At 42.6% G+C, this 18,636-nt stretch overlaps 1 protein-coding gene across 2 annotated transcripts in view; it reads right to left on the reverse strand.

Annotated features, from left to right (window-relative positions):
- TAFA1 (TAFA chemokine like family member 1) overlaps positions 1–18,636 on the reverse strand; it is a 1,287,521-nt gene that overhangs the window by 1,068,091 nt on the left and 200,794 nt on the right. The gene's annotated exons all lie outside the window — the stretch shown is intronic.

Genomic DNA, 18,636 nt, shown 5'->3' on the forward strand with positions numbered 1-18,636 from the left:
ACTCAGGGCTTCTTGTACTTGGATAGCTACTTCCTTTTTTACACTTCTTTCTGATGTTTGCATTGTGCATGGTGTTTGGCTGGTGAGAGTGCTGCAAATAATATGATAATGTGGGTATTTGGATACTTAGTGGTAGTTAACTGTGTATGTGGATGAGATAATAAGATCACTTCTGTTGTCTTGTTTTTCTGTAGGCTCTTGGATATCCTGAGTGAACAAGAGGGTAAATAGTAGATCAGGGATTAAGAATAACTTTATTGATGGAATTGGTAAAAGGGTTGCTGCTTATCTAATTGGTGGATTTTCTGCTATTGAACAGAGTGTAATTATCTAATGGAAGGTGTTTAAATGAAATTATGTATAAATTGATGATCTTTGATGTAATGGCACCAATGTGGCAAGTACGCATTTCCTTGAAGGAGAAGTTTAGTGAGATCTTTGATGATGCAAAGCTATGAAGGCAGGTATATGTCAGTGAGGGCTCCAGCTGTCTTATATGTGGCGTTGATTTGCTTCATACTGTAGCCCGTGGGGATGTGAATATCTCTGTGATGAAAAGTGCATCGACTATGTGGGAGAAAATTGTGACCCATATCTGGTCATTGAGCCTCCAATTTATATACATCTGGAGCAAATTAATTGGAAGAGAAAGGGTATCCCTAGTCTGAAACATGATATTTCTAACAGGAAGGTTCTAAAGCTCCTCCAAAAGTATTATTATAGAAACCAATGCCCAGTCCATTTCTTCCTCAAGCCTTTCCCATGCCTAGTGGCTTGATGACTGTAGGCAAATGGGCTCCACCCATATTTGCCACCCAGATTTTCAGATTTGTGTATCACTCGGTTTTTGGACCTGTACTTTGGGTGAGTCTCACTATGTCTCACTCATGGTAATTGCATGGCAGTTAGACTGAGCATGCTTACATTGGGTGTCTGCCTTTTAAAGGAAATCAGCTGTGGTGTCGCTCGGGTAACAAGCACTGTGCTGCTTACACGTGAACATGTGTGCACACGCGATTGCCCATGTGTGCTGTTTGTGCTCATGAAAGTTCCACTGTCCGCAGCTGGATACTTGTGCACAGGTAGTGTGGCACAGAAGGGACTCTGCTAGGATGGATTTTTACCTGGGTAAGGCCTTATAATATATGGGGACATTTATAGATAGGTCAGTAGGGTTTACTGGACTACCTGCAGTGTCTCTGTATTATACACATAGATGAAATCTGCCTTAAAGTGCGGTTTCACTCTACAGAGGCTGACACAGTGGAGTGAGGTGTCAAACTGGGTGAAACATGAAGCGGGCTTGACTATGCAGCTCCCAATAACCCATGTGTACATATTTTGGGTCATTCAGAATTGTCACATTTCTCTGCTCAACTCTGAATCAGATTTGAGTCCTATAGTCCCCTTGATGTGCCAAGTTTATTACCCTGCTTTCCAGCAGAGGGAACAAAGGCATCCCACACAAAAGAAGCAATAATAAGTGTTTGACTCAGTTCCTGAGTAGGAGGAAGATCTTAATCAGGAAAATAACTGTCACAGACTGTTAGACTGCCCAGACCTACTGTACCTACTGTACAAAGAAGGAAGCCCAGACATTTGGATCCAACAGACGAGAGGCTCCTCTTTGAATTTAGGGTGGGAAGGTAAGTGGCAATGATGTCAGCTAGGGTTTGATCTGAAGCCCTCAGGTTCTTCACATAGAAAACTTGCAAGACCATATTAATCGTCCCAGAATGCTGTGCAGGAAGGTTGGGATGGGGTGAAGAGGTGATGTGTTATAATAGGATTGGCTAGAGGAGCCTGCCATCCAGACCTTTTACATTCTATGTAGCCTAAAATGACAAAAGAAGGACTCAGATGTGTGTTATGTTGATTTTTAATGCTTTTTTGAAGTACATTGCTGGCAATTGTTTTTGATAACCCATGCAATGCTTTTATTGACAGTATTAATTGTCTTAAAATATGGTAATTGATTTCAGTGATATGATGGTGCTTTTTTAACATGTTGTTATTGTCCCTATACTGAGGTGACACCCAGATAAAGCCAATAAGTTTGCCTTATATTTAGTTATGGTGACCCCTTGACAAAGCCAATAGGCTTGCCTTGTATATGTGTGACTCTCAGACAAAGCCAATAGGCCAGTTTTATTTGAAAAATACATTCTTATATTGTGATGTTCTATCTGTATAGGTGGGTGAGGTATTGTTATTTTGAGGGTCATGGTCCATTGGGAGCCAAATGTGAATTCAGAATGTCCCAAAGGAATTTCCACCTCTCTAAAGTACATATTTGTAATTTAATGTGTAGTACTTAGTACTCTGGGTGTAATAAATGTGCGTTCCCCTTTTCAAAGCGAAAGCCCTGATAGGACAGTGATTTATTGAATGTTGTTAATGTGTGCCAGCAAATGGTGGTTACTTGACCACACCACTTCCCCTGAGTAGGCTTTGGACTACTATGCTTCACTACCCTGCGAGAATTAAGTGTTGTAATGGGGATGCTTGCCTTGCTGAGGGGCCATGTGAGGACACTACTGCCCACTGTTAGACTTTGCATTTTTGGTGTGGTTTCCCCTGACCTTTTGTCTCTACCTCCTGTATCTTTGATGCTGTGCTGGATTTCGTTTTTACTGGCTTAGATGCTTTGGGCACATTGCCACTGCTGATCAGTGTCAAAGTTCAAGTGCTCCTTGTGTAAATTGTTATTATGATTGGTTATCCCTAATTTGCATATTTGAATTATTGGTAAACCCCTAGTAAAGTGCACTGAGTGTTCCTGGGCCTGTAAATCAAATGCTACTAGTGGGCCTCCAGCACTGATTGTGCCACCTACATGAGAAGACCTGTAAATGTAGCTCAGACGTGCCACTGCAGTGTCTGCATGCAGTTTTGAACTACCATGTAGACCTGGCAAGCGCACCCCTAATCCTCCCTTTCCTTACATGTAAGACACCCCTCAGGTGGGACCAAGGTACCCCTGTGGGCAGGGTGCAGTGTATGTGAAAGGTAGGATATGTACTGGTGTGTGTGACATGTCCTGATAGTGAAATACTGCCAATTTAGTTTTTCACTATTGAACGGCTGTCTGTCCCATAGGATAGCATTGGAGACACTTTGTCCCATTGGGACAAGATAGAAGAATAACGTTTAGGCTCTCTGAGCTCAGCATTTAATAACATATCTTTTATCAAAAACGGTTTTTAAAATATGTGTTTGAAAATGCCATTTTTACAAAATAACCATTATAAACTAATGGGGAAACCCATGGCACGCCAATGGACCTGGGTACAACATAGTAAAGACACAAGGTGGTCCTGGCGTGCCTTCTTGGAAAAATTGTGACCCCTAAATTAAATTGCGTTAGCCACTAAATTGTTTAATCAAAATATTTTTGTTATACAAGAGAAAGAGACTTCTTCTCTACACACCAGAGAGAATGACACAAATACTTATTCACCTTTATTTTCTCTTATTTCATGAAGTATCAAAGCAGATAATACATACAAATGCCAAAGAGTATATCAATCAACGGTTGCTCTAAAATAAGTGGTCCAAAGAAAGAGGGCTCATGTGCAAAGTGAATAAGAAAAGAGAAGTTTCAGACAAAAGTATATAAAAATCTAAATGTCATCATTTTAAACAATGGACACTGGCTGGAGTATTATTAAGAATAGTGAACCAGTGTTCGTGGGCCTGTCTTCAAATCAGCTTTATCTTATTCTTCCATGTCAGTTTCGAGAGATGATGCTAGTCTACTCAAAATGCACCATCCAAAACAAGGGAGGACTAATATAACATAATCCAAGTCATGGGATAAATGAAAGTTAACTTTTCGACCCGACTTTGGCTTAGAGTGTAAATTCACACCTCCGCATGCTGGTCTTGATCAGGACAATGGGATATGTATAAGGCAACAGTAAGTGGTGCCCAAAGCAGCTGACAGGGTCAGTCCACAGCACAGGTCTGTGTGACTCATGCCTGACGCTGCGCACCTCGCGGTCAGATCTGTACTGAAGAGTTATTGCTGTCACAACGTCATAATAGCCCCAGGTGGAGCTATTTGTTTTCTACAAGCGTTATTTTTTAAACATTGTTTTTAAGTGCTATTTGACTACATGTGTGCTCGATTTTTGTTGTGTTACTGTGTGCTTTGAGTACAAATACTTTACACGTTCCCTTTGGGATAAGCCTGTCTGCTCATGCCAAGCTACCAAGGAGGTGAGCAGGGGTCATCTAAAGTGTGTAGCCCCCTACCCTGACAAGAAGCAAGGGTCCCTACTTGGACAAAGGTACCTACCTCTGCCAATTAGTGACCCCCAGTTCTAACACCCACAATACATCTGCACCCTTCGAGGGCTTCCTCGAGCTTGCCTATAAAAGCGATGGATCTTGCCCACAGGGGATGCTTGCCTTGCTGAGGGGGCCGTGTGGGGACTCCTTGCTCATAAGACATATGTGCCCTTCTGTGGAGGAGGAGGGATTTCCTCAAGGTGCGCTATAAAAACACTGGATCTTGCCTGCAGTATGGGATGTGCCTGGGCACATGCATGGGCCAAGACCAGGCTCGTCTTTGCCCGTCATCGCCCGGAAGAGGCTGGGATGGGCCACCCCTTTTCATCTGGCTTTACAGTAAGCACTGGTCACCTGCAACCCAACACAATACTGTTGAAGTATTTATTTTCTGATCTTATTTTGATTTGCAAGAGTAGGGAAGTGCAAACCAACTGCAAATTTTTCTGAACTGCAGAATGGCACCTCTGTGGATGGGTTCCTCCAATGTCCACTAGGCATTTTACATAAGGAAATCTAGCTTGCTGAGCAGTGTTTATCTCTCCTTCCAGTTTCCCTAGTGTAGTGCACCCTCCTTATCTGACTACAGTAGGTTCCGCTCTGGGGGTCCCAGACACTATTGTTACTGACCAGGGACCTGCCAGCTCTCCGCCCTTAGCACCTTCGGAGCCACAACTTAATTCACCAAGGGAGGAAATGGAGGAGGGGTTTCCTGGGTAATGGGCTGTGGTTGACTTTAATATTACATTAGACACTACAGGAGTGCACATTTAAGTGCATTAAGTCAACTTGGATCCTTAAACCTACATGGCCTACTATATACTAGGAATTTATAGGTAGGTTGTCTTAGCCAATTGCAATTACACCAACTACCTTATAGCTTTAAAGGAGAGAGTATTAGCCCTTAGCCTGGTTAGCAGAGCCCATGACACTTTCAGAGTCAGTAACCTCCAGTATCAGTCAGAAAATGGGGGTGATCAGAGTAAACCGGATGCCATTACATACCCCCAGGAAACACTCCACAGAAATATGGGACCTCCACAACAGCAAACACATTGACCTTCTCTTCCTGAACAAAACATGGCTTAACCCAGCCTCCAACCAGACATCGCCACAGCCTTCCTGCCCACCAACAAAATCATACTCTAGGTCAGAACCCACAAACCAGATGAAGGATTTGTGATAATTTACAAAACAGGATTGACTGCGCCACCTCCACAAACTCAGACACCACCCTCTTGGAACCCCTCTACTTCAAAATATGAACAGACTACAATGACAGCCTTAAGGGAGTGCTCACATACCATTTACCAGGCCTCTGAGAGGAATTCTGCAACCACATTACAGACTTCATCACTCCCCTCCCCATCAAATCAACCAACTACATCCTCCTTGAGGACTTTCCACCTGGAAGACACCAAAGAGCCTAACTTCACAGCCATCGTCAACAGACTCTGCAACCTCAGACTCACCCAGCTCATCCAAGGACCAACTCACATAGCAGGCTACACCCTTGACCCAATTTTCTCCTCCAACAATATGATCACCTCACGCATACAACCTCACCCATACGGTCTGACCACTACATCATACATTTCTAGATACCTGCCGTCCAAACCACCCTACCAGAAAAACCCAAAGCACCATCAATACACCGGACCAACAAATCTGAAGAAAACTGGACCATGACCCTACAGGAATGCCCACCCAATTACAACAGGAACCTCGATGTCGACACCAAGCTCTTCAATAAATAGCTCACGGCCGTGCCAACCACACAGCTCCAACCAGAAACAAGACCTAAAAATCAACAAACGACCCAGCTGGTACACAATCTCAGGGATTTCAAGTGCTACTGCAAACAACTTGGGAGAAAATGGAGAATCAACAAAAACACCACCATAAGATCAACATACAAAGCTGCCCTCATTCTCTACCACCAACTACTACGACATACAAACAAAAAGGCCCTAACTCTCACACTCAAAGCCATCTCCAACAAAGTCAAAAAATCTCTTCACCATTGTCAAGTAGCTGACCAATCACGCAGCTGCCAACAACATCATCCCATCCCAAGCACTCTGCATTGACCTCTCAAACTTCTTCAAAAACTAGATTGCCAAGATCTACAACACATTTGACCCACAGCATACTGATATGAACTCCCCCAACCATCCAGACACCTCCTTCATTGCCAAACAGCAGCTAGGCAACTGGAAGCCCCTCTCAAATGAAGAAACTAACGCCCTGATGAATACCATCCACTCAGCAGCCCCTCATGCCTCCACCTCATATAGAAGAACCATCAACTCCAACTGTGTTCACCACTATCATCAACACCTCTGTAACCACTGCCACCTTCCCATGCTGCAGGAAAAATAAAATACAGAAGGCTACACCCTATTGAAGAAACCAACAGTGGACCCCAACACCCTCAGCAGCTACAGACCCATCTTGCTCCTGCCTATTCCAGCTAAAGTCATTGAAGAAGCCATCAATCCCCAACTCTCAGATCACCTAGAACTCCATCAACTCCTAGATAGCTCTCACTCAGGCTTTCGCACCAACCGCAGCACAGAGACAGCCTTCATTGTGGCCACTGATGAATTCAGAAACGTCCTCGACTGAGAAGAAATGGCCACACTCATCCTCCTCAACCTCTCCGCAGCTTTTAATACTGTACATAACGCCTCTCACAGACAACAGCATCAACATAGTATCCAACACTGACACCATACAGCACATCCTCTCCCTTACAGCCTCAACCTACACCACCAAAGCAAACTTCGCCAACTGTATGAGCAACGTCGGTGCCTAGATCAAAAATAAATGCCTGAAGTTCAACTCAGACAAAACCAAAGTCCTAATCTTAGGAAACAACCACTCCCCCAGTGACACCCCTTGGCAGCCGTCCAAACTTGGCCTTCCATCCACCCCTGCAGACCATGCCAAGAACATCGGTATAATCCTGGACACCAACCTCTCCATGAGCAGACAGATCAGCGCCATCTCCTCATCATGCTTCCACATGCTATGAAAGCTACTCAGAATTTTAAAGTAGATCCCACTGAACACCATAGAAATGGTAACCCAGGCTTTCATCACATGTAGACTTGTTTACGGAAAGGCCCTCTGCATTGGAATACCAGCCTATATCCTACGCAGACTCCAGACCACCCAGAACGCCGCCTCCAGACTCATCCTGAACATCCCACAAAATAACCACATCTGTCCTCACCTCAACAATCTCCACTGGCTCCCAGTCCAGGAAAGATGTACGTTCAAGCCACTAACCCACGCCTACAAAGCTCTCCACAATACCGGTCTAGCTTACCTCAACCACCACCTCAACTTCTATGAAACACATCAGAAACCTTCGTTCTGCATTCCAGGAAAGAGAACACCTCTCTAACATCAAGAAGACCAGAAACGGAGGATGCTACTTCTCGTACCTAGCAGCCAAGACCTGGAACAACCCCCCAAAACACCTTAGAACCTCCCGCTCCCTCGTGATATTACTAAGGAACCACCCAAAACACGTACGATCTCCTCCCCCCATGCGGCCTGTCCTACTCAGCGCCTTCATAATGTCATGGGTGATTAGCTGCACTTTACAAATTTACATAATATAACATTAACGGCTGGTTTGCTTCATCTTTTATATCTTGACTATAAAATAATAAAAACACAGTTTCGCACATATTGTCTTGGTACAATCCTTTCAAAAGATAGAAATTTTAATATGTGATCTAAATTAGGCAATCCTTTTTGAGCAACCATTTTCTTCAAGAAAGATATTTTGAAGACGTCACTATGCATCTGGGTGTTGTTTGCATAGCAGTGGCGGCCGGCATTGCTCGTTAGTGGGGGAAGGGTGCGGGGGGTTGCGGGGGGTGTCGTAGGTGGGTCATGCGGGGGAATAAAAAAATAACTTTAACTTTAGGCTGGGTCCTGCATCTCTGCTCCTGCTCTCCTGTCTCCGACTCCAGGAGCAGGAAGCAGGGAGCCAGGGTCCCTTCCCTAAGCCAATCACAATGCTGCAATGCAGCATTGTGATTGGCCTGAGTGCCATGACAAAGTGCTCAGCCAGGGGCTGGAGGGGTGGGTGTTCTCCATGCAAGCTGTAATGCAGCCTGCATGGAGAACGGGGAAAGTGCGCATGACTGGTTTGGGCGGCCCAAGACGACTGATCAAACAGATATTTCACACTTAGGAGTGGGCAAACTGCTCCTCCCCTGCAGCAGGACACAAAGGACACAATGATAATAACTGTAAGTTATTATCATTTTATGTTTCTACTTGCCACCGCTTAAAAGCAGTCGGTGACACTCTCTACCACTGTTGTATATATGTTTCACTGGCATAGAAGGCACTGTGGATTTATTTGCCACGCGGTGGCTTTTTACGCTCGATCACACCAGGACACATAGGTAGCCAAAAGCACTCATGCTAAACTGTTATGAGTCCCACTGCTAACGGAGTCATATTACGGGCATGCTGTTTACATTTTTATCCAAGAAACACGTTGTGATATTCTTAGCCTGGCACCTGGGAAAACACTTTCAGCAGTTGCTGTTAGCTTTGCAGATACACTGCAATTAAGCACTGTGCATTTTCTGCAATGGTAGCAGGTTTCCCTGTGGGCTCCAGTTGTACGTGTGAGGACTACTGTGGTCTTTGTCACATGTTTATTGCTCTCTTTGGTGGATGGTAATGACGTTCATTTATACCACGTGTTGGTATTCAATTGTAGAATGGTCGTGACAATGATGATTAGCCATTGTGTGTGTTTTCTAGTTTTTTTCACATGGCGATCTTTTTATACAGAGAAGTTTGTATGGTATCTTAAAGAGATGAGGAAAGTACACAGATCTAATTTATACGTTAGCGATTACCTTGCACCGCAGAAACATGAACAAACTCCTTAGAGTTTTTTGTATTTTTTTTTAGAAATGGCTGTCATAGCGATCTTAATTTTGGATATTTCACAGGAATCATAAACGTGTTGCAGGACGGACCCATTTCAACATCATTTTGTCCTTTTTGACTGCTGGGACCTTAAAGCTGTGCTATAATGTCTCAGGATCCTTTTTGTGAGTTCGCTTTATGTTTTCATTTTATATTTGTAGTGTAATGTGTAGTAATTTCAACTTGTTCTTGGAACTCAGTGGAGGGTAAAGTGAGGTCAGACCAGCCGTGCATCACTGTCGAGCCTGATCTATTGAGACAGGGGTACACAGACGTGATTCAGTATGTCTTACACGGTCTTGCATCAGTCTGGTGAAAGTATGCTTTTTACTTCCCTCAGGAGGCCTCGTGTGTTACTGCCCACACATTTGCAATTCTATATACACCCTTATGAAATCATACCTCTCCAACGGGTATTGAAAGAGCACTTGCAAGTGAAATCATATGTAAACATGGAATCACAAAGCATAATATGAACCCCCAATGAATTGCCACGGCATCTAATGGTAGTTCTTTTATAAATTATTATTATTTTGCATTTAGATAGTGGAGGCACATTTGCAGTAAGGTTTGCTATTCTTTAAACGCTACCAGGTCTAGGCATATGTGTCTATGCATTGCATACATGAGCCAATCTCTTTTTACTATTCCAAAATACATCATATGTCCTCGTTAGTAATTAGAAACATCCTGCACAATAATTAATATAACAGGGAAACGTAATTGATACAAGCATCAAAGAACAGCACCTGATTACACTCAGTTAACTATTCCCTTTTCACTTTATCCTATATTCTCTAGAGTAGAAATGTTTTAAATAAAAACAATTCCAGCCATTGCATTATAGAATCCTTTTAGAGTGTCAAAAAATAAAGTACTCAGATCTCGTTGTTCAGGCCACACTGCAGTTGGTTTTAAGGAAAGACGGCACTTGGAAAATGGTTGGACTTTGTAAGAGGCATCTCTTCAGGAATTCCCATACCCAAAATGTGCATTTTGTAAAACGCTATTGTGTCGAACCCAGAAAAAGGAAATCATGTTGCATTTACCAGAAACAATAAATATATTAATCGCCTACAAGCAAAGAAAGCAAATCAGTTTATTTTCATAGAACATTAAACTACCAAATGTTTCAAACACAAGAATTGGCAATATTTCACATCTCATGGGCCTTATATTTGAAAAAAATAAGATTAAAGCAGCCACAGAAATAAAAATAGGTAACACATTGTCTATCAATGTGTGACTCCCCAGCAACCAATCAAAGTGCTATTAATTACTTGATCAGGCATAATTTTATGTGGGATAAAATCACAAGTCTTATCTTTCAACTGTTTCTAAACCCATCATAACAATAAAATCTGCTCCCTCGCATCTCAAAGGAAGATCTTCACCATGCTCATCAAAATGGCGTCATCACATCTCGTGTGCCAGTTAAATTGCTTCATTAACATATAGGAAATAATGTTGCTATCGCGGCATTGGAGTAACTAATTCATTATTTTCAACTATGCACTGAGCATCGAAAGAACTAAAACTAAAGAGTAACAGCATGTCATGCTGAATGTACAAGCTCTAAAAAGGTTAACAAAATATAAATATAATAAATGCAGATGTCCATTCCTAAAGATGTTGCCATTTTACATGATTATGTTTAAGACATTGACACATAAGCCCTTCCCGGGTGGTAAACAGTTAGTGCATCTCTAAGAACAGTTTTGTCCCTGCACTTTCTTTGGTAATATGTGGCAGATATGTAAGCAAAGGTATTTACTTATGTATATGGGGCCACAACCCACTGAAGCGATGGAACACCAACATTACACATTGCACTATATGGGCCCGAGGGCATCATAATATAAGGTATTATCACTATTATTATCGTTATTATCGCCTATAAATTCTAGTCGGAAATGTCAGGAGACCTTTAGTCTACTCATTTACCTCTGTCTTCCTTCATGGTGCAGGGTGTCTCAGGATACATTGTCCATCAGCATATTATTTTCAGTTGCATCTATGACATCATTATTAAAGAAAAGAAAACAAAATTCCAAATCCCACACCCAAGTTGTATGTTTTGTGAGGAAAGGGGGTGGAAAATGTGTCGAATCAGAACGTAATGATTGAATTTATTGAGTTTGTTGAGTAAAGAAAATTATGAGCAGTGTTTCTAGAGCTTGAAGTTTGACATACATACAACAGTGATTTAGATGAGTGTAAGTGGTGAATCTTATAACTGAAAACATTAGTTTGCACTTCAACAAACCTGCTTTCACACTCATTGCTCATGTATGAACTGCATTAATGTGTTTGACAACATGTATTTGATAATGCAAAAGAAAAAAAGGAAGACAATTATAAGGTTCTAAAACACCAGGATATCTATTCTCACTGGAAAACCATAGATGGGAGAGGAACAGGGGCTGTTGGTAAAAGGCACAGCCCGGCCCCACTCACCTCGTCAAGAACTATGGGCAGAACAGACAATGTGTCCCTCAGAGAGTCAAAAACCCTTCCCATTCCCCAGATGCACTCTCTGACACCCTCCCAAGACCTTTGATGGCACAGCTACACCAGGTATTTACCACCACGTCAGGTTCAGTGGTAAACACCAGTATTAAACTCCCCAGAATATGGAGAAGAGTGCCACAAAGGTCATGTCAATACAAAAGGGCTCATTATGATGCCAATCGGACAAGCATCCAACCAACATCATAGCGCAATGGGGACCGCCAGAAAAGTAGTCAGAGGTCCCAACCACCTAATTATGATGCGACTTCCGTTTAGGCCCAAGAAGGCCTGCAGCGCAAGCCACAATGGAAAAATGGATGTTTACAAACATCCATGTTCCGTGTGTCAGGTACCATCAGGTGACTGGCAGAGCCGACTGGTTACCGGGCAGTTGTGTGTGCTGCAGTGCTGGGGGCTAATTTCGTTGATGGGGACCTGCGTGTGCAAAACGAAAATCGTTTTTCTTTTTTTATTTCAAATCGCACGCAGGGCCCCATCAACGAAATAAGCCCTCACCACAGAGAAATTAGCCCCTAGCTCGGCAGCACACACGACTGCCCGATAGCCAGTCCGGCCCTGGTGACTGGCACATGGGGCATGGATGTTTGAGTTGCCCCCCTGGGCCTGTAGCAGAGGCCCAAAGGGGACGGGGCCCCCAAAGTCCTATTCCGGCTGCCTTTTCATGGCAGTCAGACTGCCATGAATAGGCAGACGGAATGGGCCATTGTAATCCCTACGGCGGTACTGTAGGGTATTACATTTTGACCGCAGTCGGACGGGCTCCTTGAGCCCGTCAGAAGCGCTGGTCAGTCCCTCCACCGCTGCTTACGACCGCTGCACATCATAATGCAGTGGTCAGACTAAGGCACCACATGTCAGATGGACTGCCACCGACAAGTTGACAATACCTGCTCTGGAAAGGTGAGTGCTTGACGTTTGTTAACTCAAGGGGGAATACCTGTTGGACACATTTAGTATTGCCCTGGTATCTCCCCATCGGTGTAACAAAGAACTCAGAACAGAGCCCTATTTTGGTACTTTTGTGTGCCTCTGAGACAATTGCCGGGGGGCGGGTGGTGTCCATGTAACAGTATCGAGAACAATTTCCACTCATCCTTCAGGGAACTTACTCTCTACTTCACCACCAGAATCTTCTGGAATTTCACTCTCTGATCAAATATTTTTTTCTTGTGCATATTCTTTAATAAGCCATGAGCCAGAAGCAATGGTGGTTACTACATTTGTGCAAAGAAAATGGACATGTAATTGAGAGGGTGTTCCCTTTGGGCGTGCTTAAAAGAACAATTGAATTTAGTATTGCCAAGTTGTTACTGTACCTGTACTGAGCTTTATCCTTAATGTGTAGCTCCATCAACCATGATATGCATACAATGTGATAGATTTTAGAACCGTTTCTGCAGGTTGAATCATTTGGAGGAATCAATCGTATTGTTCTTTTTGTGTCCATATTTAACTGTTGAGTTTTTTTTTTCAAATAGTCATAGGATTGGTTTCAAAATTTCCTTTACAACTCATGCATCTTTTTCAAAACGATATGCTTTATTTAATTAATTTAATTGAGTGGTGTTAGAAATGGGATTCCGGGTAGCTGAGGTATTGACTCAGGCCAGGCAAGAACCACCTGTACAGTCAGGGTCAGCTAGATAGGCACTAAAAGATAACCTGTGCTTACCCTCTGGAAGCCTGGCATAGAGCAGTAAGGCTTATCTAAAGAGGCAATGTGTTAAGTATTTGTGTAACACACATTAACACAATGAATACACCACAAAATACTCCACACAGGTTTAGAACAGTAGATAATATTTCTTTAAGCAAAATGAGACCAAAACTACAAGAATCCTGTCTGTAGAATTCGAGATATGATTTTCTTTTTAAGAGTAAATGCAAAAATAGTATCTAGAAGTCACTAGTGGTCAAAAAGTTACTTGAGGCCACAAGAGACGGGTGCAAATCCAAAGTTCAGGCTGACCATGATGGAGGGCAGGCTTGCTATAGGAGTCACACATGGCCCACTGAGAAAGTACCTTGGATGAAGCAAAGAGTCTACGCTGAGGGCTTGATGCATGGATCTTTTCAACGCTGTTGTAGAGCTTCACTGAAGTGAAGGCAATGCGTTGTCATTGAGCCTCACAGAGCATCGTCATTGGGGCATGTAGGCTGTAGAACCACTGTCGTCAAACAGCCTCGGCATGGGCGTCAAAGGGTGATCCATCGGTTCCGATTGGTGAAGTGATGAAGATGCATCGGATTTGAAGAAAGCAGCTGCAGAATGCATTTCTGAGGTCAGAAACTTGGAGTGGGCATCTCAGGCAAGGGTAGGACTCACAGAAGGCTCAGTCCAGCAGTGCCAGTAGAATTGCAGGAAGTCTTTTGTGCCCCTAAGACATCTGGATACAGGAAGGGAGCCAGAAAGCCCTTGTAGATCACTTGAGCAGAGTCAGGGAGCAAAAAGCAGTCCTTCCAGAAAAGCAGCCCAGATTAATCCTTTAAGCAGCACAGCAGTCCTTCTCACAGAGGATTAGTTCAAGATCCAGAGGTGTCTGATTTAGAGGGTCGGAGTCCTAATACGTGTACCCCAAAAGTGCCTTTGATGTAGGGGGTGATTTCAAAGCAGCTCTCTGAGGTGCACAAGGATCCCTTTTAACCCAGTCCTGGCTGCCAGGATATCAGTGGGGGAAGGGGGAGGGGGGGGGTAAATCAGTGCTATGTGTGTGACAAGAACCCTACCCATTGAAATGTAATTGCCAGCCCCTCCCATTCCTCCTTGCCAAGGAAAGACTCAGTGAAACATGTTCTGCATTACCCAGTCTTTTCCAGTTGAAAAGTACCTGATGCTGCTCAATGAACAATGTTGAGAATTTTGAGAAACTTAGCTTAATGCAAAATTCCAGAATTTCACAACATTTTAAACCTTAATTTAGATTTCACCAAGGGCTAGTTTCAATCTGCCAAATGTTATGGCTATTTTTTTCAGCAGGGCAGTGTAGGGAAATATTGTGACATCATTTATAACAGTGGTATGTTTAATGTATACTTTCATTATTTTTGGGTGATCACAGATAACATGAACAATTTAACAACTCGGCATGAAAGGTATTTCGTTACTGACTGTTGTAGACAGAAAAATAGTTGCTGAATTCGTTGGAGAGATGGAGAGCAATTAGTTTAACCTATTATTAAAGGTTCATAATTAAATACTAGTTATTATCGTGTGTGGTTGCTAGGAGCAAGGTCAATTACAAAGTGTTGTTCATGAACCAGAAAAAAGCACTCCCTATTTTTCTGCATCAAGCGGCACTGAGACCAGACTGAGAAATGAACCAGCTCAGCGAATTAGCAATTGTGGCAATGACTGCAGCATGATACGGCCACATGGGGAATATGCCTTCTAATCCACCTTTTGCTTATAACTATGTCAGTTAAATATACGTACTATCATTGCAAAATAGCGCCATTATAGTTAATGTTACTCTTCGCTTTTCATTACAAATGTGAAATCTATAGATACATGTAACCTTTGTTCAAAAGATATTTATAGATTAATAGCTTGCTCACTAATGTACACATCTTTTAGCTTGGTTAATGAAAGTAAGATGTTCTCATGAACCAAGTTATGCTGCTCCAGCAATATTTATTCATATCCACCTAAAACAATTTGAATGACCACCAACATGTAAAGGACCTGATTTGCAATAATAATTCCGGAGGAAATTGGATTGGAACCCCAGGAATGCATGTGGCTGTCCATTTGTTAAGCACTCAGCAGAGCTTAGCAGACTATATTTTATATTCCCAAGTTAGTAGATGCATAACACGTAATACATACCTAAATATGTTAGGCAATATTTTGGAATGGATTGTGGCTGACTGTAGCTACCCTTCGCAACGGAATGCTACTGCATATAGTAGCACAATTTATAAGCAGCATATTTCATTAACTCTCAATATATCAATGATCTAACAGCAACAATTGGGAGTCTGCTGAAAGCACTCAGGTGGCTTGTGTTGTCAGTAGGAGAACGGACGAGCCTTAACATTCTTCATTATCAGTAGATTGCACTGTCTCAAAGCCCGAGTTGAATCACAGCTTTAGATTTTGCTACTCAGTCACTAGATTGCTCTACACCAAGATAACTAATATGGTCAGTAGTCAATTAAAAAACTATGGCGCATATGTACAAGGAGTTAACGCCGCCATAGCGGCACTTTTCTGACAGTTTTGCGGCAATATTTTTATTGCCTTGTGTACAAGCTGCCACTAACCTCTGTTAACTGCAGTTTTCCGGCATAAATATAAAGTTTAAAGATTGCCACTTCTGTTAGCGATAATGACATGCAAGGGACGCGTTCCCGTGCATTAAAAATGTTGCAGCGCTGCGACAAACCAGCGTTGCAACACTTTTCACTGCCCCATTCTTGCGACACCATGGATGCTCTATATTCACTGGACATGATGCAAGTAATGAGAGATACGTCTGGAATCCTGATGTATATATCTGCACTAAAGTCACGCATTGCTGCAGTTGTGTCACAGCCATGATGCTACTCCAGCAATGCATGGGTCCAGTCTATCCCTGTGGCACTGCGTCACCCTTACGCCTGCCATTAGGCAGGTGTAAGGTACTGACGCAGTGCAGTTCGTGAGGGGTGTCAGTGCAGTTGGAGATCCATCAGTGATGGTTGCGTGCTGCGGTGTCATCATCTCCAGCCGCAGGTCCAGCGAGGCATCCAAGCTCCAGACGCAGGTCCAGTGAGGCATCCAGGCTCCAGGCGCAGGTCCAGCGAGGCCTCCAGGCTCTCATCCGGGTCAACCTGGATGTTGGGTGGCTTGAAAGGGTTGCTGATGTGTGCTGCACTTGGCCCTGGCTGCTCCATTCTACATTTCATTTTTTTTTGTTGCCTACTTTCTATTGGACGTTGACTAATAGGCAATTTTTTCCAATAGAGGCAAAAAAAACCCTCAAGTTGGATTGACTAACGTGCATTTTTTTGTCACTAATTGGCCTTTCGCTGGTTTTCACCCGCTGACGCCGGCATTCCTATCGCCATCACGCTAATGTTAGTGCCAGTTTTCAATGCTGATCCCTGAAGCTATCACCATGTAGCAACGGCATGTAAATACGTCGCTAACATGGCGATAGTTTTCAGCGGTGCCCGGCGGTAAGGAATCTGGCACTAACTAACGTTAGCAATCGTTTTCGCCAGTCTTTGTACATATGGCCCTATGTCCATACATTGTGCCGATAAGAACAGTCTTGTTGCATCCTGATGAGTATTAGCAAGTACACAATTATTAATGGCTTTGCAGTGTTTGCCTTACTGGAAGGAACTATCCAGATTTATAAAACCGTAAGTAGACTGATAGTAGTCTGCAATGAGCAAATAGATTAAGACAAATGTTAGACACACATGTGCCAAAGTCACTGGCCCCTATCCTTGAAGGGCTCTTGCTTCTCTGTGGCAGTCGCTTTAGGGTTCTACGTCCCTCATTCACATCTATGGATGCTTCTCTGTCCTGCTGAATACCTGTGTTAGGTCTCTTATGAAAAATTCCTTTTTATAGTGTTAGTAGCTCCTTTTCACCCCTGATCTTCTGTTCCCGGATTTTTGCGTACATTTTTTGAAGAACTATGAAAGCATTTATGCAGTTTCACTGGAAGGTAAAGTGTCTTCTTTCATAAATTAGTTAATACAATTTTCATTTTTATAAGCAGTTCCGTATTTATAAAACAATTGGGAAATCAGAGCCTATGTCTAAAATGCTAATTTAATGCTAAAAGATAGGATGTGTCGGCACATAAACCTGTCCTCTGTATCTTCTTCCAATGTATGTGTTCAATTTTACACCAAAATCAATTCGCTGATTAGTGAATAGGCCATTTAAATACAACACAGCATGTTTACTGTTCTCAATAACAAAGCATGGGAGACAAGTTGCATGGCATTGGCAAATTTAATGATCAACTTTTCTTCTTCGTGGAAGGATGAACACCATTTCAAATGTATCTTCAGTCAAAACAAATGTTGCTTGGTTTTGTGTACCCTTATTATTTGGCCTATTAGTCACGTGAACCTTCTTCTGTTTGTTATTGCTCATTAACAGGTCATGACTTCCAGCTTCACCTCTCAGCCGATATCCTAATCATTAAAGCAATGTCATTTTCTAAGTATTTTAAGCAGCAATTGCTCCCTCTGGAAATCATGGCCTTGGTCTGACCTCCTATAGTGGAACTGCAAATCTCTCCATTCGTATGAGCTTTGTTTTCACACTACCTAATCCAGTGAGGCAAGCCCCTGTTGACTCATCATATGCTCAGTTATGCAATTCTTCACCTCCCACACTTTGCTCTTCCTTTATGCATCCTACCTCTCTTCAGTACCACAAACATAACACTGGTCTGTTGTTCTGCTTAAATCTGTCAAAATCTTGATCATTATTTTACCACACAAGTTTGCAAAGAGAATTGGATTCCATCTTGAGCTGCAGCAGACATTTCTTATACCTTACATGTCTTACCCTATGGGCTATATGGAGCTTCTTTTCGATGAAGGAAGTCTTTTCCATTTGAATAGAGCTGTTTTGTTATCGTCCTCCTCAATGGAATCCTCTGGGAGGAGGTCTGATGCATCTGTGTGTTGCCTGCAATATTAGACGCCATTGTGTCCTTCATTCTGTCCCCAGAAACATTTTTTATTAAGTAAAGTTTAATATGTGAAATAAAATGTATTGCTAGATTATTTTGAAATTTCATGTTAACCTTTTCTATTGCTGTTATAAAAAGTTTCAATCCTTTGCCAAAACACAAATCACTTTACTAGAATACAAATGTGGGCATCTTAATA

This window comes from Lissotriton helveticus, chromosome 9, assembly GCF_964261635.1.
Source record: "Lissotriton helveticus chromosome 9, aLisHel1.1, whole genome shotgun sequence".
Lineage (NCBI taxonomy): Eukaryota > Metazoa > Chordata > Amphibia > Caudata > Salamandridae > Lissotriton > Lissotriton helveticus.